Below are 25379 nucleotides of genomic sequence, written 5' to 3'. Positions count from 1 at the left end.
CCGCGAGCAAATGTCATGATCATTTCTCTAACCATAATTTTATTTTACCCTTTAAAAGGGAAAAAGTGCATTGTTTTGTCTCATTTGTGCTTGTTGACTTTGGAGAGAAGACAAAATGCCTATTCCCTATTCTACGCATTGATTCGAGTGCATTTGGAGGTATCAGAGGCCTGCCGCGTATGGACCACCAGTAAGTCAACCCTTTTGACCCCTTTTTGATTTTTAATTTGATCTTTTTTGGTCAGTTTTTGATTTTTGAAATGCGGTTTTCACGTTTTAGCGCATAGGAGTCTTAGTTTAACGCATACGAAAAATTCCGTAGTGCATAGGGCTGCAATTTTAGGTTAGCATCCGAAAATATTCAGGTTAGCGCATGAAATTTTTAGGTTAGCGCATGGCCTTAGGTTAGTGCATGATGGACATAGGGTAGCGCTTAGGGTCAAAAGGGTAGCGCATTGGGTAAACCTAGTGCATAGGGTCCACAAGGGGTCACATGGGCAGGGGGATGTAGCACGTAGGTTAGACCTAGCACATAGGGTTAAATAGGTAGCGCAAGCATGGGATAGGTTAGCGCATGGGTTGGGTTTAACACTTAGGGTAGATTGGTTGGCGCATGGAGAAAAAAGGGTAGTGCGTAGAGTTAGTCTAGCGCATGGGATAGATAGGATAGCATGTGGAGAAAATAGGGTAGCACGTAGAGTTAGTCTAGCACATAGCCAAATTTAGTTAGCGCATGCAGTAGGTTTTACAAGATAGGATGATTTTTGAATGTAGAAAATTACATAGGATAAGGTCAGTTTTGCCTAGGGAGGTGGGTTTTTTCCATTTGCTGTGTTGGCTGTCATGGTTTTGATTGTTTGTCCAATATGAGAGTTGATATAACTTGGTTTGATTTGTGATTTTTTTTTTGTTTCAAGTTAATATATGTGGAGCCTGATTTGTGTTACAAGCTGATATGAACATGGAACTTGAGTTGTGTTACAAGTTGATATGGGTTGGAAACTTGAGTTGTTTTACAAGCTGATATGGGTGGGAAACTTGAATTGTGTTACAAGTGTATGTGATGTGGAGACTTGAGTTGTTTTACAAGTTTTGATATGGTTTTTGAAAACTTGAGTTGTATTACAAGTTGATATGGAATGATATGATGTGTAACTTGATTAGATTTGCAAATTGTTTCATGTTTTTGATGTGATTTTAATTTTGATATCTTTGTTTTGATGTGGAAACTGATATTGGACTTGTTTTTCTTTTGATAGGAGTGATTGGGAGTGGTTCAGTCATGTGAGCAGTTCCCTAGACCATGGGCATTGATACCATGGTTGGCACAGATTGACCTAGATGTCATTGAGAGATGTGGCTTGTCGTCTTTATTGGATATGCCTCAGTTCACTATGAACCGGGGTTTACTCACAATGCTTGCTGAGAGATGGCATAGTGATATGAACACCTTCCACTTTGCCACTGGTGAGATGACAGTTACTCCTGAGGACTGTTACAGGATATTGCAGATTCCCGTAGCAGGTGCATTATTGCCATATGAGTAGACCGAGGAGGGTGGGATAGAGGCACTACGGTGCATATTTCATGATGAGACAGTGTGTGGGTATGAGATCCCTTGGTAGGAGTTCTTGGATCTGGACTATGCACCTCTTCCGTCTGTACTAGCAAGTTTCATAGGTGGATTCCTATGTCCCGATCGTAGGTTGAAGGGATTTTCTGTAGGTTGGGGATTGGTGCTTGAGGAGATGGTGACACAAGGCTATAGGTTTTCTTGTGGATCAGCCATGTTAGCCCACTTATATAGGGATTTACATGAGGTGGTATATCTGGGTTACGGTAGTTTGTCAGCTGGAGTGACACTCCTACAGGTATGGTGTTGGGAGCACATTCTAGTAGCGAGGCTAGTGGTGGATAGAGATAGGCCTGCTGGGCGGGCATATGCATATGGTTACAGGGGGCTAGTTGTCTAGCGTAAGCTAGGAAAACTTGAGCACTAGAGGAGGGTGTTGGATGATATCGATACGGTTGTCTGGCGACCATATACAGATTGCAAGGTCTGGGCCGAGGATGGGCTAGAGATGTCTTATATTTTCATGAGATGGTTTTTGATAGGGCGGACGCCCTTTGTGATCGAGAGATTCTAGGTTGGCAGGGTTTTGCGGTAGTATGGTCGGTAGTAGGGGATACCATAGGGGACCTGTTTGTATGTGCGCCAGAGGTAGGATATACCAGATTGGGGCCCTAATATTGATAGTGGGGTGGCTGTAGAGGAGTTCTCTAGCTTAGCAGGCTAGATATGGGACTATGCTCCCAAGATACTAGATGCGGGGATGACACATGAGTTCGCTGGTTTCTTTGTAGCTCATGTTGTGGCTAGGATATTAGATCCTGAGGAGATGTGGCTTGCCTTTGATGATGACAAGGATGAGGTAGGGGGAGATGGTGATGAGGGAGATGATGGAGGTGGAGGAGGACGACGAGGGAGAGGATATCGAGGGAGGAGAGGAGACAGAGGCAGAGATGGGGGAGTGCGGGTGGAGAGAGAAGTTCAACGAGCTATGATGGAAAGAGGGAGAGGAGGGTTGGCGATCGGAGCAGGGGAGGAGGGGAGAGTGGGAGAGGTGATAGTAGCAGTGGGAGGGACTGATGAGTGGAGACGACCAACGTAGAGGAGGAGGACTGATGAGTTACCTCCACCAGCACCGAGGATAGGCAGAGGGATAGGGGTACCCCTTCATAGGTGCCCCTATGGGTTTGGATCCTGACACATGTGGAGGATGCCCAGATCAGGACCCTACAGTTGATAGTACAGTAGCTACAGGCACAACTATTGATGCAGCAGCATCAGATTACCCAGTTTACCCTAGAGCGTGATATAGAGATAGAGCGGCGAGGTCGAGTAGAGGAGCTGGCAGGGAGCATGCAGAGAGCGGTAGTAGGTGGTCCGATGAGGGACATCATGAGAGAGCTATCCTTGAGAGTGAGGAAGGTGGAGTACTATCAATGCCATTATGAGGATGCGGTGCCTAGGGAGAACAGAGTGCAGAGCTTCACGCAGTCGAGATCGAGTCGATCTTGAGAGACAGGGTCACAGTTAGAGAGCAGAGGTGTGACAAGGCCTTCGAGATAGGATCCTCCTGGAAATCCAAGAGCTGGGACATCAACAGTGAGACCATCCCCCTCAGGAGATAGTCATACTTGAGAGACAATGTCTTGATTGTATTTTGGATCATTGTTTTGTAGGGGGCATAGACATGACAGATTTTGTATATTTTGATCATTTTTTGATATATATATATATATATGACACCATTTTCTTTGATCATGTGATGTGTTATGGATGCATATTCTATATGTTTTTACTTTACTTTATGATGATGCAATGCTCTAGATAGATGATATGACACATGATGCAAATGTATGATGTGAGATCAGATGTATGATTTGATATGCTATGAGATATATCTTGAAAATGAGATGTATGATTTGATATGTTGTGAGATGTATCTTGAAAATGAGATGTATGATTTGATATGCAAAATGATGTGCAATTACTTGTTAAATGATATGCAACTATTTGTAAAATGATATGCAACTAATTGTAAAATGATATGCAACTACTTGTTTTTGAAGCATCCTCATTATGTATTTGTCATCCCAATATAACCATTTATTTTGCTTTCGATATAGGTATCATTATTGAGCATTTATTTGTTTGGGGATATGTTGAAAATTTATACAAGCATAATGGTATAATTGAACCATAATGACCTGAGAAAAATTTACATGATGTTTGATTTTGCAAGATAGCACAAGCGTCAAGGTATAATGGAACTAGGACGACCTAAGTGCGGTTTGCTTATAACAGACAAGATTAAACCATTTGTATGCGTAAAGTGGAATCATGTCTTCATTGATATTCATTGTATCACGTCTCAAGACAAGTATTTACACAGTACAAATGATCGCCTCCCAGACAGAAGACTAAGAAAATATTGGAGTTTTCCCATGATCTCTAGCTTTGAAGCATTTGTTGAGAAAATGTAGAGAATCCAATAATTTAAAAGGTTCAAAAGCAAAAATAGTCAAGACTTTATGCAATAATGCAACATTTAGTACTTCAGAAAATCATCCATCGTAGTGTTTTTTTTATTCCCATTTTAGCGATTCAATGTTTTGTTCTGTGATGGAGTAAGTTTTTGGTTGTTGGATGTGGTGTTTCTGAGTTTTACAAATAGTCTTGATGATTTGAACTTGCTGCAAGGTTTGATGATTATTGCCCCTAGCTAAGTGTGCCTCTTGATGTGAACATGTACAGTGATTACCAAGCCATGGCGAGATGTGGCGAGAGGATATATGGATAAACCAGGATAGTGACTACACTAAGTATGTCCTGACCAGATATTTGCTAAGTGTCGGGCGATGGCCGATAGTGCTCTACTATAGGGATATAGATATAGATAAAGGAGCTGTCCTCTCACAATGGCGCCTGTTACCAGGTTTTCACAAGTTGCTTTTATTGTACCTTTTTATTTGCTTTTTCTTGATTTTTCAATTTTTTTGCTTTTGACTTTTTTCGTGCATTAGACTACTCAAGTGTAGTATTTCTTCAGATGAATGCTGTTAGTTGGTTCATCGAGCACATCTCCTTCTGAAGTTGTAAGCTGATAAGCACCTGATCCATAGACTGATATGATGACATAGGGACCCAACTAGTTAGGTTCAAATTTCCCTTTCTTTTCTCGATCTTGCTGATTTCTTGGATTTTCTTTGAGGACTAGGTCACCAACTTTGAAGTGATGAATACTAAGAGGGGGGGTGAATTAGTATGCCAAAAATCTCAGTACTTAAATACTTACACAGTCTGAAAATAAACCGATAAAACAGTCTAACAGACAGACTGGTTATCACACATGCAAACCAAAATGCGAATAAAGCATTCACCCACAAAAGCAATTCAACCATAACACAAGATATTTGACGTGGAAACCCAACTGGGAAAAAACACGGTGAGATGGAACTCACAAGTCACTATCTGCAGAATAGAAACCATACCGGTTAAGGTCTTACAATGTTCTTCACCAGAACAGATCCTGTTAGGAATCTCAATCTCTGTTAGGAGATAAGTCCGATTAAAGACTACCTTGTTAGAGGATTTCAGATTCACAGAAGTGAACCACCTTGTTAGAGGATTTTACAAAGGCTTTGAGGTCTACCCGGTTAAGGGCTACAGACTTGTCAAAGATGTGAGTAATCAACAAGTGTTTGATCTATCTTATAGCACAAACTGCTTGATTAGATCCAGTATAGTTCACTGCTAATGCACTCCAGCATTACTTCAGTATTCTCTATCTCTTTCTATTTACAACTTGATCTTCTCAGATAAGATCGCTCTTACAACAACTCAACAATCACCTTAAACCCTAGCCACAACATAAACCCTTTCAGCAACAGTTTCAACAACTCAAAACCCTAGACATGATGTCCGTTTAAAGGAATCTGATTTCATGTCGGTCCAATAGGATTACATTACAATTTCCTAGGTTCAATGAATCTAGACATACTTAGTAACATGACACAAAAAGCACCGTTAGTGTGTCGACACCGTCAATCAATCAGTGGGTTGGTAACTCATCACAAAATGTCGGTTGGTAACTCATCACACAGTATTATCGGTTCATACAAAATACCGGTTGCCGGTTTGGCAAAAATGAAGACTGGTAAGAATGTGTTATGCCACTTTGCTCCCTTGTACTAGTTGAGATCTACGAACCGCTTGGGGTCATCATGCCACTTCAGACTAGGAAACACATTCTACAAAATCATTAGTGTAAAGACTAGAATACAATATACCGGTTGGAACAAATACTAGTTGAGCTCTAGCTCATACATATAAAGGGGTTCTTAGTACAAGTGTGTGTCCATCAATGACAATCACAACATAAACATCAAAAATACCAACAATCTCCCGCTTTGGCATTGATGGCAACACTTAGGAAAATAAAATTTTGACATCGAAGTGTTTTACAACAAAAAATTGCCATTAACAAAATTGCTCCCCCTAAGCATAAACACTATCCCTTAATCAACATGATGTATAGAAATTTTGCATACAGAGCATAATCATTGAGACATCAGAGCATATATCATATATCAAAACATATATCAAAATTTTGAAAATAGATGCTTCTCCCTATTTGTCTTCAAAATAGATAGAGTATTTCTCCCCCTGTATCAGAAGATCAAAATTTTAAAACCAAAAACAGATACTTCTCCCCCTTTGCCAACAATGACAAAGTACCACTGAACAACCCTGTTTCCATTTGATATAAATAAAAAGTTTATGACAACAATGAATAATATTTGTCAAATACCGATTTATAGTCCTGCAAAAAATGTTTCATGGATAGAGACCAGGACTCAAGTAAAGAGGTGGCCACTTCTTTTTCTGTTTGCATCTGGTATACCTGTTCCTCCATGGCATCAACTATGCTCAGCTCCTGCATAATTCTCAAGGCATCTAGGTTCAGATAACACTTCTGAAGAATTTGCAGACATGGAAGTAAAACCAGTTGTAGCTCCTGCAAATCTTTAGATCGTGTACTAATCTCTTGCTCCATTTTGGTTGACTGGATCTGGAACCGGTGAACGGTTTTCCCATATGTTGCAAAGGAATCATAAGGTGTCTTAAATGTGACCAAGTAGGACTGTAAGTCTGTTTGAAGCTTTTGCTTCTTGGCTAGCACATCATCGTAGAACAGATAAGGTTGATAGATTTTTCTTAGTAGCAAGTTTCCCTCATCCAAGGCATTCCTTATGTCCTTTTGATCTTTCAGAAGTTTAGTCCTAAGCTCATTCATCTTTTTCACCAGAGCAATGTTAAGAGCCTTTTGGTGCTCTTTCTTGACATTTGCCTCAGCTGCTTCTTCCAGGCTCTGCACCTGATCATCCACTACAATACACAGTAGTTTGAGTTGTGCTAGTGATGATTCAGTGTCAGGAAGATTGGTACTGGGGATTAAAACGGTAAGGGTGTCTACAACCGCCTGAATTATGTCATGTTCCTTTTTCCTACGAATGATCTCAAGGCACTCTTGAGCAACCTTGATGCTTTGCATAAGCTCTGATTCACTTGCAGATTGGAGATCGATAGGACTGGAGATATCAGCCAGTTTGGCTTGACTCCCGATTGCCTTCGGAGTCTCCATCTGAGTGCTCTCCATTGCTTTTGCTACCTTGTCTACTTCTGCCTTCTTCCTTTTCTCTGCTTCTTTCTTTTGTTCCTTGTCTTGCTCTTCTTTCTTTTTCCTGTCTTCTTCTTTCCTCTTTTCCTCTTCTTTCTCTTTTTCTTCCTTCTTCTTCTTTTCTTCTTCTTCCATCTTTTTCTTCTCTTCCTCTTCCTTCTTCTTCTTCTCTTCCTCTTCCTTCTTCTCTTCCTCTTCTTTCTTCTTCTTTTCTTCCTCTTCTTTCTTCTTCTTTTCTTCCTCTTCTTTCTTCCTCTTCTCTTCCTTATCCTCTTCTTCTTTCTTCTTCCTTTCCTCTTCTTGCTTCTTCTCCTCTTCATATTTTCATTTCTCCTCTTCCTCTTTTCTCTTCTCTTCTTCTTTTCTCTTTTTCTCATCTTCATCCCTCTTCTTCTTCTCTTGTTGTTCTTGAGCCGATTATTTTGTCCTTAGCTTGCTCACCACCCTGTTCGGCTTGTTGCCCTTGTTCTGTTCCCTCAGAAGGTATGTCCTGAGTGACATCTTCTACATCCAGGGCATCGACATCAATAGTGTCGATTGGTTCTTCAACCAGGTTTCCTTCCTCATCAAAGACTTCATTCGGTTTGGAAATAGACGGTTCTTTTCCGCTTGGAGGTTGGCCATTTTTGCTTTGTGAGAGTTGATAGCATAATCCATATGCTGATGAGTATCTTTTTCAACATCATCAATTCTCCCCTCCAACAACCAGAGTCTTCTTCTCCTTGTGAAGAAGAGACCTTTATTTTGGTCCAACACATCAAACAATTCTGAATTTGAGAGGTCGGGAAAGTACTGTGCTAAGACTTTCTCCCTAATCTCTTGTTCCTTTTCAATGGCAATGCGCCATTTATTATCTAATGCTTTAAATAAAGAATCTGGTGTCTAAGATTTAATCTCTAATGGTGACCAGTCATTTTTACACAAATAAATGATGATTTCCTGTAATACTTCTTCCTTTTCCTCATCACTAAAATCATGATAATAATCTACTAAATTATGAAGCAATTTTCTCCTATTATTCTTAACTGTCCTTTGAAAATGTGTCAAAGGTTTGTATGAGGAGATGTCAATATTTACCGGTGCGGATGCTGCCGGTTCATTCTTCTTCATTTTCTTTGTTTGTCTGGCCTTCTTTGGCTTTTCATCAGACTCAGTCTCTTCAGAGTCTGGTTCATTTGTCTACATCTTCCTTTTTCTTTCAAAGACTTTTGCCGATGTCTCCTCCGGTTTCTTCTTTGTCAGTGACCGCTTGGTCACTCTTGGAGTTGCAGTGGTAGTTGGTGCCGATGCTATAGGCACTACTTTGGCTTTCTTTGCTGCCAGTTCTTTTCCTTTCTTAACCGATGGTTCTTCAGCTGGTGCAATCCTCTCCAAGTAGGTTCCGGTCCTTTTAGCCTTTGGATCAAGAGGCAAGGCAATAAGGGTTGAGGGATACCCTTCCAGCATATCATACATAACTTCATAAACCATTGGCTCTACTTCCTCCATTCTAGGCTTAACAGCCTCCATTAAACATTTGTCCACTTGAATGGTGAAACAGATGTCATCTTCTTATTTCTTAACTATATCACTTGATATCCTTACCCTTTGACTCATCTTTCTTCTAAACTCATCAAAATATTTGTTCAGTACTTTAGGGTAACCGGTTCCAATGGCTTGTATGCTTTCCTTGATCTGCTTGGTTATCGGTTGGTTAGGAGACCACTGGACATCTCCTACTCCAAGAAAGTAGCCTTGGAAATAGAAGAACAACCCTATCAGTAGTTGTCCAAAATTAAACCTCAGTGCATTGTCCTGTTTGATTGCCTTTAGATTCAACAGGAGTTGCCTCTGCATACGGGTGCATAAGTCAAAAGATGCATCCTCTTTAATCATCCGGTAAGCGGCATTTACCACTGTAGCATATACATAATTAATCCTGTTGGCTGAAAACATTCTGTAGCCTATCATCATGCAGGCGTATTTCACCAGATCATCCTTGATAGGATTAACTGTCATACCCCATGAGTCACTTGTTGAACTAGTGAGCTTGGCCATTTCGGTTTTTCTTACCATTCTTAGGGCTGGCACTTCCCCTATGTTGCAAAAACCGGTGACTGCATGAATTTCCTGAAGTGTGATATCATGCATCCTCTCCAGGTACATCTTGTCACCGTGGACTCTGCTCAAAATGATCCTAATGTGATCCTCCGTAAAATCTTCTAGAAAATATACTGCATTATGGAATTTCTTCTTCTCTAGGATACTAAACTCCGGTTTGATCTTTTTGTCCTTTCCGCAAAATAAACCTAACTGGGTGTGAATAGCTAAAGACCCCAGGTCTTCTATTTTGCAATCAATATAATTAGAAATTCCTTCTTCAACTATGACTCCAGCCAGAACTTGTGATAAGGCATTATATTTGGACTTCCTCTGAATAAAACTTTCCGACTCAATGGATGTACTAGAATTGGTATGAGATGCGGAAGCCATTGTTGAGTATTTTCAAGAACACAAAAAATACCTTTACAATGTGAATTTAGGGCTTCCTGATTCTGCTTCACTCCACTCTCCGTCGGTTGCCGAATCACCGCTTTGTGTTCTCCATGACCGCTTGCAAACTGGATTTGAATCTCCTTCAAGATTTATCAATTTCTTGAAATCTTAGCTCAAATCGCCTTTTCTTCGCTCTGCACTTGAAAACTTTTCGTCGCTCAAAAATAGATAGTGAGAAATGATTTGAAATATGCTTTTATACATGTCTCTCACCTACCACCATTAATGCTCCTATATTAGGGAGAAAACCCTAATTTGCCTCCTTTACCATTTCTGGTCTTCTGCCAAGCGACAAGTATCATGTACCAGTTAAAGTCTTTTACCGGTGTAACCAGGGGTTCACAATCATTTTGCTGTTTGCTCCCCCTAAGCCTCTTTGGATCTTAGTTTACTGATTTTGATATTTCCACACTAGGTACAGAAACTGGTTCCTCTTCCAACATTGTTGGTTTCTTCCTCTAGGAACTGTTCATGTCCGCTTGAACTTTTTCAACATCAACTTCTCCTTTCTGAGTGACCGGTATATCATCAGATATACTCTTTCTACTTCTACAGAATCTTGCAATGTGACCCGGTTTGTTGCAATGATAGCAAACCAATCCAGGTGCTCTCCAAGGTCCATTGTTCATATTTCCATTCTTCCTTTTGCATGTAGCTGTAGTATGTCCATGTCCATGACAAATCCAACAATTTTCTCTCCATATGGTTGCCGGTTGATAACCATTGTTTCTTGACTGATAATTGTAGGCATCGAGCCGGTTAGGGTTCTGGTTTACAAAAGATTCCAGACCAGCTCCTTGGGTCCTCTGAGGATATCTTCCGGTATTGTTCATGATAGACCTGCATTCAGATGCTCTATGCCCAAACTTGTTGCATGCATAACAATGACCATTGAACTTATTGGATCTAGGTACATTGTTGATAAAATATGGAAAATTATTGTAGGCTTTGCTCCTACATACATTGGCAGTGTGTCCTTCTTTAAGATAGTTAAAGCAAACAGGTTTGAATTTTTGCTTACCTTTTCCTTTGAGTGCCTGTTGCTTCTTTGATGCTTCAGCATTTGTTCCTGAGGATTCTCCTTCCTCATGTCCAGAGAAACCAAGACCATTGGTATTCTTTGCCGGTCTAGATGACTCAAGCTTTTGCTCTAGCTTGACAGTACTTTTGCCAAACTTAGCAAGTATTTCCTTTGACTCAGAGAGTTCTTTGGAAATAGCAGTATTTGTCTCCATTAGACTTGCATTTTCAGAGACGACTATGTTCAATTCACCTTGCATGTCTTCCTTTTCCATCCTGCTCTCATGAAGGCGAGCAGTCAGTGCACTAATCTCTTGTTTCAACTTGGAGATCTCATGATCTCTATCCTTCATCCGATCTTCAGCTTTCCTACAGTTCTCAAGCTCTTGACTAAACCGGATAGTCAGTCCTTCCAACTCCTTTCTCAGATTGGATTTTGAATCATTCAGCTTATTCACTTCTGCAATCATGGCTTCCATATTAGCTTCATCTTCAGAACTACTTTTAGATAGCTCCATCAGCTTTTCTGCATGTTCTCTCCTTTTTACTTGAGATGCCTTGTATTTGACCATAAGATCATCATAGGCTTGCTCAGACTTAGTGAGCCATTGAGTAAGTTCCCTCAAAGTGTATTCCCCCATATCTCTTTCCAAGTGGTTAAACTTATAGAAAGGTAGGCTCTGATACCAATTGATGAATACTAAGAGGGGGGGGTGAATTAGTATGCCAAAAATCTCTGTACTTAAACACTTACATAGTCTGAAGATAAATTGGTAAAACAGTCTAACAGATAGACTGGTTATCACACATGCAAACCAAAATGCGAATAAAGCATTCACCCACAAAAGCAATTCAACCATAACACAAGATATTTGACATGGAAACCCAACTGGGAAAAAACACGTTGAGATGGAACTCACAAGTCACTATTTGCAGAATAGAAACCAAACCAGTTAAGGTCAGACCGGTTAAGGTCTTACAATGTTCTTCACCAGAACAGATTCTGTTAGGAATCTCAATCTCTGTTAGGAGATAAGTCCGATTAAAGACTACCTTGTTAGAGGATTTTAGATTCACAGAAGTGAACCACCTTGTTAGAGGATTTTACAAAGGCTTTGAGGCCTACCTGGTTAAGGGCTACATACTTGTCAAAGATGTGAGTAATCAACAAGTGTTTGATTTATCTTATAGCACAAACTGCTTGATTAGATCCAGTATATTTCACTGCTAGTGCACTCCAGCATTACTTCAGTATTCTCTATCTCTTTCTATTTACAACTTCATCTTCTCAGATAAGATCGCTCTTACAACAACTCAACAATCACCTTAAACCCTAGCCACAACATAAACCCTTTCAGCAACAGTTTCAACAACTCAAAACCCTAGACATGATGTCCTTTTAAAGGAATCTGATTTCATGTCGGTCCACTAGGATTACATTACAATTTCCTAGGTTCAATGAATCTAGACATACTTAGTAACACGACACAAAAAGCACCGTTAGTGTGTCGGCACCGTCAATCAATCGGTGGGTTGGTAACTCATCACAAAATGCCGGTTGGTAACTCATCACACAGTATTATCGATTCATATAAAATACCGGTTGCTGGTTTGACAAAAATGAAGATTGGTAAGAATATGTTATGCCTCTTTTCTCCCTTGTACCAGTTGAGATTTATGAACCGCTTGGGGTCGTCATGCCGCTTTAGACCGGGAAACACATTTTGCAAAATCATTAGTCTAAAGACTAGAATACAACATACCAGTTGGAAAAAATACCGGTTGAGCTCTAGCTCATACATATAAAGGGGTTCTTAGTACAAGTGTGTCCATCAATGACAATCACAACATAAACATCAAAAATGCCAACTTGAAGTTGCAAGGGATGACCTTGTGATTGTAGCTTCTGCACATGCGTTGCTGATATGCTTTGAGATGAGTGTAAGCATGCTAACATCTTTAATCTAATAGTTCTAGTTCTTGTAGTTGGTTGACTTGATACTCTTCATCTAGAATTAAGCCTTTTAGAGAGACTCTAAGAGATGGAATTTCTACCTCCAGCGGTAAAATAGCTTCTGATCCATAGACCAATGAGAAAGGTGTTGCTCCTATAGGTGTACAGATGCTAATTCTGTATGCCCAAATTGCTGGATTGAGTTGTACATGCCAATCTTTGCCTGCATCATTTACTATTTTCTTGAGGATTTTCAGTATTGTTTTGTTGGATGCTTCTGCTTGACCATTCCCCTGGGGGTAGTATGGCATAGAGAACCGATGTTGTATTTTGAATTGTTCACATAGTTCTCGGACATCTTGGTTTTTGAACGGTCGTCCATTATCGGTGATTATGGAACTTGGAATACCATATCTACAGATTAGATAGTTCAGGATAAAAGACGAATTTGTTTTCCAGTTACTGTGGTCATGGGGACTGCTTCTATCCACTTGGTAAAGTATTCTGTTGCGGTTATAATGAACTTGTGTCCTTTTGAAGATGAAGGATGAATTTTGCCGACCAAGTCTAGTCCCCATTGACAAAAGGGCCAGGATGTTGTAAATGGTTGCAGTTCCTGTGCTGGTGCATGTATCAAATTGCCATGGATCTGGCACTTAGGACACTTCTTGGCAAAGTGGTAAGAATCTTTTTCCATTGTAGGCTAGTAGTATCCCATCCTTAGGAGCTTTTTAGCAAGAGTAGTTCCACTTGAATGTGTGCCACAAATACCTTTGTGAAGCTTGTGTAAAGTGGAATCAGATTCATTATGATCAAGGCAATGAAGAAGAGTACCATCTAGACCTCAACGGTACAAAGTATCAGCAGTAAGGGTATAACGGGTGGCTTGCCGGATAAAATTACATTTTTGGTTTCGGGACAAGTCAATGGGTAGGATGTTGTTCTTTAGATAATCATATATTGTTCCATACAAAGGAGAATCCGAACCGGTTAAGGCATAGATAACATGGGATTTAGAGTGGTCATAGGTTGGGGAGAACAGTTGCTCTACCAAAAACTCGTAATGACTCTGCTGCTCTGGAATTTGTAGTAATGAAGCGATAGTAGCCATGGCATCAGCTGCTTTGTTGTTCAACCTTGGTATTTGCTCGAAGGTGATGTGTACAAAATATTGTTTGAAGTCATCCACCATTTGCTTGTAGGGTAGTAGCTTGTTATCCTTTGTCTGATAGTCATTGTTGATTTGATTGATGACTAGTTGTGAATCTCCATAGACCATTAACTCTGTGATTTTCCATTCTACGACCATTTTGATGCCTATAACCAATGCCTCATATTCAACCACATTATTTGTGCATGGGAACATAAGCCGATATGATCTTGGTATAGTGTGTCCTTTAGGAGTGTTGAAGAGAATACCAGCACCTAAACCATGTTGGGTGTAGGATCCATCAAAGTATAGGGTCCATTGTGTGGTGGAAATAGCAAGAATGTCCCTGTCTGAAAATTCAATCTCCATAGTTTATTTTCCTGGTAGTAGTGCTTCAGCTAGTTGATCTGCAATTGCTTGTCCTTTGATAGCTCTTTGTTCTATGTAGTGGATGTCAAATTCACTAAGAATCATGACCCATTTAGCCAATCGGCCGGTAAGAGCTGCCTTGCTGAGTAGATATTTGAGAGGATCAATTTTTGCCACTAGCTTAATTGTGTGTGCTAGCATATAATGTCATAACTTTTGAGATGCGAAGACTACTATTAGACAAGCCTTCTCAATGAATGTATAGTTGAGTTCATAGCCATTTAATGTCCTTTTGATGTAGTATATGGCTCGTTCCTTTCCTTGTTGATCTTCTTGTGCCAACAGTGCCCCCAGTGATATATCTGTTGTTGAAATGTATAGAATAAGGGGCTTTCCTGCTACCGGTGGTACTAGAACTGGTGGGTTCATCAGATACTGTTTGATTTTATAAAAATATTCTGCACACTTGGCCTCCCATCTAGAAGGTACATTCTTATGGAGCAAATGATTGAATGGTGGACTTTTATCAGCTAGTTGAGCAATGAATCACTTGATTGATTGGAGTCGTCCTTGTAGAGATCTGAGCTGACTAATATTCTTTGGTGGTGGCATCTCCATAATGGATTGTACCTTTATTGGATCCACTTCAATACCTTTAGCTGAGACGATGTAGCCCAGTAACTTGCCTGATGTAACCCCAAAGACACAGTTCTTAGGGTTGAGCCTGACTTGGAATTTCTCTAATCGATCAAAGATCTTTGTCAGGATGCTGAGGTGTTCTGCTCTAGTGAAGGATTTAGCTAGTAAATCATCCACATAGTCTTCCATGAAGGTATGTATCATGTCATGGAAGATTGTTGTCATTGCTTGTTGATAAGTAGCCCTTGCATTCTTTAAGCCAAAAGGCATAACATTCAAATAGTACATTCCCCAAGGACAGGTAAACGCTGTTTTATCTTGATCCTCTGGAGCTATTTTTATTTGATTATAGCCTGAAAAACCATCCATTAGTGAGAGCATTGTATGGTCCGCTATGAGGTCTACAATTATGTTGATACTGGGTAAAGGAAAGTCATCCTTTGGATAGGCTTTGTTGACATCTCTAAAATCGGTGCAGATCCTGATACTGCCGTTTGGTTTTGATACTGGTACTATGTTGGAAATCCATTCTGCATAGTCGATGGGTCGAATGAATCCTACATCTAATAGTTTCTTTAGTTCAGCCTTGACCATGAGTGCCACCTATGGATTCATCTTTCATAGTTTTTGCTTGACTGGCTTAACTCCTAGAGAGATGGATAAGTGATGCATGATCAAGTGTGGATCAATTCTGGGCATATCTGCATATGACCAAGCAAAGTTAATTTTATTTTCTTTAAAAAAGATGAGAAATGCTGATCTTTCCTCCCCTGTCAGAGATTCTACCAAGTGTATGTTTTTGGCTGCTTCTGTGGTACCAATGTTGATTGATTGAGTGGGCTCAATCAATATGGGTGATTTCTCATGAAAATGTTCTAGAAGAGTGTCAAGTCTCCCATCTTTAGGTGCCTTAAAAAGGTTTTCACCCTTAGATGTGTCCTTTATTTTTACTTTTTTGTGATCTAGAGCTGCCATTGACTGGTTTTCAGCATCAGATCTTTTATTTGGTTCATTTTTGCGACTGAGAGACTTGGCACTCCCTGGTTTGTAGATATCATTACTTCGTTCACTGGTAGAGTCTGTTTCTGGGTTAACGGTACATAGGTAGTGGATAATGGATTTATCATCTGGAAAAATTGGAATATCATGTATTTTGGGTTCATCCCAGTCAATGAGGTCGGGAAAGACAAGCGGTAAGGAATCATTTGGTGGATCAAGTTCTGCTACTGTAAGCTTCAAGATAGAGTTTTCATCGTGATTAGACTTGGTTTCAAAGAAGTCAAGGATTTCATCGAGGTCTTTGATAGTATCAGCTTCCATATAGACTTGTTCATAATGTTTCTATTCACTTTCCTTGGCGTTATAGATATTTTGTGGTCCAAATTCAGGTAGTCTATCTTCTACATTATGCTCTTCTTGAGAAAGGGATATGGAGCCAGTATTGTCAATGATATCTCCAATAGCATTTGAGCAGCTACCCCATTCATATTCATTGGAATCAGTTTCTGAGTTATCATCCTAGATTTTATCCGTGCTATAAACAGGTATGTTATATGGTGAAAATAGATCTTTGATGATGGATACCAGTTTGATAGTTTTTGTTGATTCTGTGTCGGATCCTGCTTCTACTTTTTGTATTTGTTCATAGACTGTGCCTCCTTTAGGAGATGATTCTATTTTTTTTTGAGATATTGGTGTTTGAATATGAGCTACTGCCACATATATGGCCTTCTTATGAATGAGGAGTTTTCCCTAATGTTGCTTCTATTCTTGACGTTCACGTGCCTTGCGGATTGTTTCTATTGACTCAAATAGTGCTTCTTGCCAGGATTCTTCTTTGTACTTCTTCTTTGCTTTCCATTGAGGTTTTAGAGTTATGCATGGTATCTTTCTCAATAGGAAAGTGAGCTTACAGCCCAATCTTGTTTTGTCTCTACTGAGTTGTGAAGGAAGGTCTATGGGTTTAGTGACTCCTTTGCGTTTTCCAATAGGTCCTTTACCATCATATCCCATTTGCTACATGATTAAGTAGCCCTTTCCATATAGGTGTGTTGGTAGAACTATGTCGAGAGCAGCTGCTCTGTTATCTTCTTCCTTATCTTTGTATAACCAGCTAAGAATGTCCTTCTCTTCTGATTCATGTGCTAGAGTGCCTAGTTGGATGAAGGTACCATCAAATTTGGTGACGGGCTGAGTTACTTGATGCGTTGATGTTGTGGGTAATCCATGAGATCTGGGTGATGTTGGTAAGTTGGCCAAAAACATGGGTTCCAAAGAGTATTCGCCCATACCTTGTTCTCTGATTTGCATTTTCTGCTTGAAATCTCCAGGTAATGATTCGGGCTTTGCCTTCTGTAGATCTATTGTTGAGGATTTTTGTTTTTCCCTATTATGGGGAACCAAACTATCCTGGGCTGCTCCCATTGAATTACAATGTTGAAATGGATTGTGATCAACAAATACAGAGACCTCTTGTCCTTTATAGGGAAATTTGACACACCGGTGATACATAGAAGGCACTGCTTGCATTTCATGTATCCAGGGTCGACCTAATAAAATATTGTAGGTGAGGTCTATGTCTAAGACCTGACACATAGTTCCTTTAGATGACCTTTCCTCATCATCATATGCCTTTATGGTAATCTTTTTACATGGATCAATAGACTCCTTTGAGAAGCCTAATGCATGGATAAGTTTTAAGGTACATATATTAAGTCCAGCTCCTCCATCTATCAATACTCTTTTTACTCGGTGTTTATAAACGATGACTTCAATATGGAGGGGAGTGTTATGCGGATGACTTAAGGAAGTATTATCATGCTCTAAGAAGGTGAGATTATGAGGCCCTATCATATAAGCAACCATGGCTTGGAATTTGTCCACATCCAGATCTTGAGGTACATTGGTTTCTAATAGCGCTTGTTCCAATATGTCTTTGTGTTTTGGCGACAGTTTCAGAAATTCTAGTATAGATATTTGAGAAGGAGTTTTGCGTAGTTGGCTGACTAAATCATATTGGATTTTTGGTGTAGTGGTTGTAGGTGATGTATGTCCCTTCAAGACATATTTCTGGGCTCTGGTTGTTACATTAACAGATTCATGATTATGTTGGTCTCGGATTGTGATGACATTCACATGATTGTCTTCAACTGATATGTGATTGATGGTGTTATTGTAGATGTGGTTGATACGAGATCCACATGTATCATTTGAGGTCAAAGCTCCATCTTTGTTGTAGTTTGGAAGAGGATTTTTAAAGGCTCCGTGGTCACCATTTGTTTTGAGACCATCCACCGTTAAATCACCTCGATCAATCATGTCCTGAACAATGTTTTTCAATCTCATGAAATCGTTCATCCGATGACCTTTGTTGCGATGAAAATCACAAAAGTGTGAGTCATTCCACCAAGGTGGTTTGATTTGGGGTTCATAGTTGCTAATTGTAGGCAAAGAGATAATCTTGTTTGCCAGGAGCTCTTTGAATACTGACTCTAGTGATTGTCTCGGTGGTGTGAAGACACGTTTTTGGAAATTGTTGGTGTCGTCGTGTGAATTGTTATTAGGTCCTTGATTCATGGTTTTGTTTTGAGTATCATTGGTTTTGTTTGCGTTGGGTTGACCTTGATTGGTATTTGGTGTGTATGAGTTAGTGTTTGGGTTAGTACCTTTAGGAATTTTCATAGCTTGAGGATTTCTGGATAATGCGAGCACTAGTTGCTTAGATTTTGGATCATGCGATTCATTGCTACCTTCGATTTTGTTTCGAGTCCAGAATAGAGACTTGTCTAAGTTGTTGTTTTGGTTATTGTAGTTTGATGAATTTGTTCCTTCTTTGAAGAATTTGAGCATTCCCTTTTTGACACATGCCTCTTCTACTTGAATGCCGTTTTCAATCAATTTAGCGAAAGATGGTATGCATTGGAGTTTGAGCCTATAACTCATCTCACCATTCAAGTTGTCGATGAAAATTTCCATTTTCTCTTTTTCAGGAATGTCTCTAGGATATCGTGAAACTATATGTCGCCAACATTGAAGGAATATCATAAATGTTTCATTGTTTTTCTGTTTGGTGTTGCAGACGTCTAGCATGGTTATAGCATGTTGAATGTTATAGGAATATTGTGTTATGAATTTGTTGACCAATTCATCAAATGATTTGACAGGAGGTGTAATTTTGGATAACCATTCCATTGTTTGTCCTCCCAAGCTTCTTGGGAATAACCTCATTAGATAGGTGTCATCATGAGAAAATTCAAGACTCATGGTACATAGTTCTCTGACATGATCATGGGGATCACTTTTTACATCGTACTTGTCAAATTTAGGTACATCTGAGTTTGGAGGAAAAGGGATCATGTGCAATCTTCTGTCAAAGGGATAAGGATAGATTTCATTTAATGAGTACCACACTATCGTCCCTTGTTGCATGTCTTGCATTTGTCTTTGTAACATTTGCATTTGTTGAGTAAGGGCAACCAAAGGCATATTGTTTTGTCAAGGGAAGAGCTCTTCCCTTGCATTGATCCTGGGTTGAAATGGTGTATGGAAAAGTATGCTTTGCTCGAGGATGTTTTGTCTTGGTGTATGTTGTTCCGGTATGTTTTGCTTGGGGATATCTTGTTTAGGGTCGCGTGCTTCCCCTTCTCGTTGTCGTTCTTGATATTTGTAATGTTGAGGTCTCATTCTAAACATATCTACGTCAAAGTCTTCAGGGAGTTTGACTCCTTTGCTTGTGAGCATGAGCAAGTATTTTTCCTTGTCATTTTCCATGAGCCTTTCTACAAGTTTTTGGAATGAAGCACTTTCTTGGCATTCTTGAAGAAGTTCTTCAGAAATTTCAGTATCCTCTAGATGTGGACCTTCAAAAGGATTTGATAATCTTCTGTTCATACTGGATTCTGCTTGTGCCTCGCTTTGTTTGTTTTGTTGAGAGTGAGTAACAGGCATTTTAGTAGAAACTTTCTGTGACGAAAGGGACAAAATCCTCTTCGATATGTTGTTCGGGAGTTGGTGGTTCAAGTCGGGGTGTGTTGTAAGTGATGCACTTGTCGGGCAAGAATGCCAGATTGATCTTTCCTCCATGGTTTATGATTTGTTTAAATGCGGATTTTTGACAATATGCCCTAGTCTTTAAAGGCTCTTTGTCAAATTCGTTGGATTTGTTTTGGATATAAAGTTTGACGTGATGAAGGAGTGTTCGATGAGATTTGAAGAGTTGACGATTGATGTATAAAAAATTGTTTCTTTTGATAAATTTGGAAAAACTTGGTTGTTGTTTCTTCAATGTGGTGTTACGATAAATATTCTTTCTTCTTAGAATATGGGGATTAGTCATGCATAAGTGATCAATGGTTTCCTTTGAATGGTTTTGGATTCAGTTGATCTTGCTTTGAAAACTTAAGTTTTACTTTATCGAAGTGAAGGTTTAGATGCCCCTTCACGACAAAGTGTGTCAAATGATATGAATAAAGTCTCCCAATATGGAAACTTGATTTGACAACCTGAGGTTTTAAACAAGTATTTTTGAGATAAAATCCGTGAGATGATAAAGGACCCTTTTGTCACTTGTGATGATGTTTCCTGATTTTGATAGGATAGATATGTTTTATCACGCAACCAGTTTTGGATTTTTTTACAACTTTTGTTTGACACAAATTTTGCTCAAGAAATAGTTTTTAAAGCTCTATTTTCGCTACTCTGTTTTGATGAAAAATGATGCTGATGAAAAGAGGTTTCCAAAAATGTTTTCTGAGTTTTCAAAATTCTTCACTGTTTTGCCCCCTCTTTTTCTGGGTTTGGTCACGTGCTAAAATAGAGACAAGATGCACTACCAAAATTTCTTCACGCACTAAATAAAAGACCACACGCGCTAAGCTACCCCCAGCCACGTGCTAAAATTTTTGACTGCTAAAATTTGTTTTCTGTCTAGCTCAAAAAGTTATGTGCTAATATGGGTCTATTATGCAATATATTTTAAACTTTATGTGCTATTGTTTTACTCCAACGCGCTAAGCTTATGCTCCAACACGCTAGGTTGTTTTCTGGATGCGCTGACTGTTTAATGTTGTTTTGAAATTTTGGTAGAATGCTACTATTTCAACTGGAAGCACTTAACTGGGTGCCCTGATGCGCTAACAAATGTACCACACATGCTAAGAAGTTGCTCTCACGCGCTAGACTGTCCTGATATTTTCTTTTGGTTGGTTTTTGGTAATTTTTGGATTTTTGTTCTGAGTTTCTTAGTTTTGATGGATGATTTTCTGAAGTAGTAAATGCAAGCATAGCACCAAAGAGACAACCATTTTACTTAATCTAACAAAAAAGTGTTGTGAGGATGTGTTCAAATCCCCAATGTTTTAATAGGTTTGGATACAAATAATACACTTCAAGAAGACTCTTTATTCAAAGGTCATAATTAACATCATAGCCCACTAGTCGCGATACTCCATCAGCTCAAACACCCGTGTCACCCCCTAGAGGGCGCCCATTTTTTTGCCTTTTACCAGAAATTAACTCAAAGTGAATTGCTTCACAATTGAGTAGTTATCTTGGGAGATATATGGTGAGCGATCTTGGGGGTGGATTCTTCCCCACCCTTGCACTATGATATTACAAATGTCTGGTTATTGACTCAGCTCAAGGTTTCTATTTCTATGGTTCGTAATCAGGCTTCCTATTCGGCTGTCAGTGATAAACTCCCTCAGGAGGCTTCCCAACCTTTAGAACAAAGGCTTTACGTATCTCAAGGATACTGGGGGAAGGCTAATCGTTGTGCGCAACTGTTGAAAAGGAATTTCACCACTTTCCATTTTTGATTATAGTGGGTTGGAACACTTGGTGTCAAAGTCGTTTCCCACTTAGGTCGTTCCCTTCACACTGGCCATAAATGGCTTTAAGAGTTGATTTCAACCCCTCGGGAAGGCAGGCCTGCTAAAGGTTGTATAATGCTTGAAGTACAGAAAGCTTAAGAGTGGTTTGGCTTTTTGATCACCCAGTTAAGGGGAGAGCATATACCTTCCACTTTCGAGACAAGGCACACAATCTTCTTTTTAGCCTTCAAGACAATGATTTGCTAACTTCTACTTGGAGATGTTGCTCCAAAAAAACATGGTGTTTATTTTATTTCCCCAAATTAGTGATTATCTAATCTAGGAAAAGAACCGAGTCAACAAAGCAAAACTTGGATTTGGTCAACAAAAGAAAATCGACAAAAAGGGGAATAATGTCCCTCTTTGATTGTAGCAAAAATTTTTAAGTGTGGTTCTTTCCTTTGCAAAAATTTAAAATGAATCCTTTTATACACCAAAGGATGGTGAGGTTATTTTTAAAGCTACTTTTGCAAAAAGGAAAGTTTGTATTGTTCTTTTTAGAGCCCAAAATAAAGTTTTTCTCTTATGAAAGCAAGAAAATTTCTGATTGTGGTTCTTTTTATAGCCCAAAAATAAAGTGAGTTCAATTTTAAGAAAAAGAAGTTCAAATTTTAAACTAACTTAACTAAGTTAGTAAAAGCTCTAACTATCTTAATAATCTTAAGACTAAGCTCCTATCTACAATAAAATCGTTAGAATCCTACAAAATAACAAGCGAAAAACGTTAGATAACTGGTGGACTTCAACAAGTCTAATTTTATCCTCGGTTACAAATTTTGTTTTTCTTATCTTTGTTTGTCTATGATGCGCTACAAAACAAACTGTACGCGCTACAAAATAACAGTGATGCACTAAAAGAAGGCAGAGATGCTCTATATTGTTTTCAGGATGCACTATTCTATGTTCTGGAGGTGCTGCTATGTTTTTCTCCCACACCGAGACCTACAGGAAAATATTAGTATTATGATGCGCTAAGTTAAAGATGTCACGCACTACAAGATGAACCCAATGCGCTGAATAGTAAGCGGGATGCACTAGACTATTAACCAGATGCGCTAGGGAATGTTTCCCACGCACTGATTCTTGTTTCCCGTGGACTTGCAAAAGTGGTTAAATTCAAAAACCAATTTGATATATGGGGTGATGCCCCACGATGGGCGCCAAAAATTTATGCGGGAAAAGCGGGTTGATAGAACTCAAAATGTGAAAAATGGAGCTCTAGGGAGCCTTGCTCACACACCTATAGGACTTCTTGGTGCAAGCTATGGAGTCATGAAGTATGGCTCAGCTTCCCAATGTTGGTTCCATGGTTCTCTATCTCACAAGGTCCCTCAAACCAATGTTTTTTCTCTCAGATCACTAAGCAAAATGGTTTAGGGATGACAAATGCAAGAACGAGGGATGCTTTTGTTGATTTTAAGATGAAATGCATCCTAAGCTATGCATGATTCTATAAATGCAATAAACTAGTTATAAGATGACAAGATTAGTAAACATGACTATCCTAGCATGCTATATTAGTCTATGATTAAGCTAAATGATGAGGAACATACTCTAAACATGCATATATATATATTAATTCCTATTTAAAAGAGAGGCTAAATGATGAACATAAAATGATATATGAAATCTTGAATGGATTTTAGTATAAGTGTGATGCTAAAGACTTGGATATATAAAATGGAAAAATGAGAGCTCTATTTATAGCAAAAATAGGGTAATGGATGGTCAGGATTGAAAGATGCAATCAAGGGTTGAGTTTGAAAGTTGGGAATCCATGTTTGCAATTGGCACCAATGAAATGGTGACAATTGTCAACATAAGGTTGGTTGAGAGGAGATGTAAGAAGCATTAAATGCTTGAGAAGACCTCATGGTTACCCTAGGGGTTAAGGGTTAAGGTTAAGTTAAGATTACCCATTGGATAAAGATTTTATCCAAAGGATAAATTCTTGTGCAAAGGATTAAGGATAAACATGGTCAAAGAAATAAATGCTTGATGAGACCCTTGGGTTACATGGAGGTTGAGTTTAGGGAAATTCTTTAACCATGCTAGAGGGTTGAGTTAACCATTAACGGTTATGAAGACTTTGGGGACAAATTTTTAAGAGTCCTTCCAAATTTGGGGGTATTCAACAAGTTAGCTTGTTGAATGGATAAAGGCTTTAATGCCTTTAGAAGACTTTACTTCAAATTTGAGAAGTGACCTCCTCAAATTTAGGGAAAAGGGATAATGGATGGGTTTGGGTTAATTAATTAGGATTAGATGGATTCTAGAAGAAATTAGGAAGAGGGTTAGGATGCAAGTGGGAGGTGTAAGATTTTGCAAGTGGATGAAGGGATAATGGGTTTTAATTGAATTTAATTCAATTTGGTTGCAATTAAATAATTTAGATTTATTTAATTTAGGATAACTATTTTAATTAAATTTGAATTTAATTAAAAAGTGGACAGGGGCTTTAATTGAATAAAATGAATTTATTCTATTAAATGGTAAAAGAGGTATATTTAATTTAATTGAGTAATTTACTTAATTAAATAGAGGAATACGGGTAATTTAATTAAATTGGATTTAATTAAATAGAGAAATGAACATAAAATATTCATTTAGGAATATGGTCATTTTTATACGTCTACAATAGTAATAGGTTACTTGCATTTTACCTTTATGTCTTTTAACCTTTGCTTAAGCCATAGTACCTATGTATAGTTAGTTGTTGCTACAACATATTCTGATTCTGCTATTGATAAAGATGTACAACTCTATTTCTTACTCAACCAAGAAACTAGTCTATTTCCAAGAAAGAATGCTCCACTAGTGGTGCTTTTTCTATCATCCACATCTCCTGCCCAATTTGCATCTGTGTATGCACATAGATCAAAATTTTCATTTCTAGGATACCATAATCCAAGATTTATAGTGCCTTGTAAGTATCGGAAAATCCTTTTTACTACCGATTCATCATTTTCTCTAGGATTACTTTGAAATCTAGAAACAATACATATTGCATTCATAATATCAGGTCTGGTTTGTGTCAAATACAGTAAACTTCCTATCATAGATTTGTATCTAGTTGGATTAACAGGTGTAGATTCATCCCTTTGAGATAATTTGTCATTTGTAGTCATAGGTGTGCTTACCGGTTTAGAGTTCTCCATCCCAAATTTCTTTAGTAACTCTTTCAAGTATTTGGATTGACTAAAAAATATACCTTTGTCAGTCTGTGAAATCTGCAATCCTAAATTTTTTTTTATTTCACCAATCATAGACATTTCAAATTCTTGTTGCATTTTAATAGAAAATTCCTTACATAATCCACTTCTCCTCGAAAGATTATATCATCAACAAATACTTCTATAATCAAGATGTCATCATTAGTTATTTTGTAATATAAATTGTTGTCTGCATTTCCTTTAGTAAAACCAATCTTCAAAAGATACTTATCCAATCTTGCATACCAACCTCTTGGAGCTTGTTTTAGTCCATACAGAGCTTTCCTTAACTTGCATACCATATCATTGTCATATGTCAAAGAAAATCCGTCAGGTTTTTCAATATATACTTCCTCTTCAAGATCTCCAATCAAAAATGCACAT

Source organism: Cryptomeria japonica, chromosome 2, assembly GCF_030272615.1.
Source record: "Cryptomeria japonica chromosome 2, Sugi_1.0, whole genome shotgun sequence".
Taxonomy (NCBI): domain Eukaryota; kingdom Viridiplantae; phylum Streptophyta; class Pinopsida; order Cupressales; family Cupressaceae; genus Cryptomeria; species Cryptomeria japonica.
The sequence above is the reverse complement of the archived record's forward strand: the minus strand, read 5'-3'. Positions refer to the sequence as shown.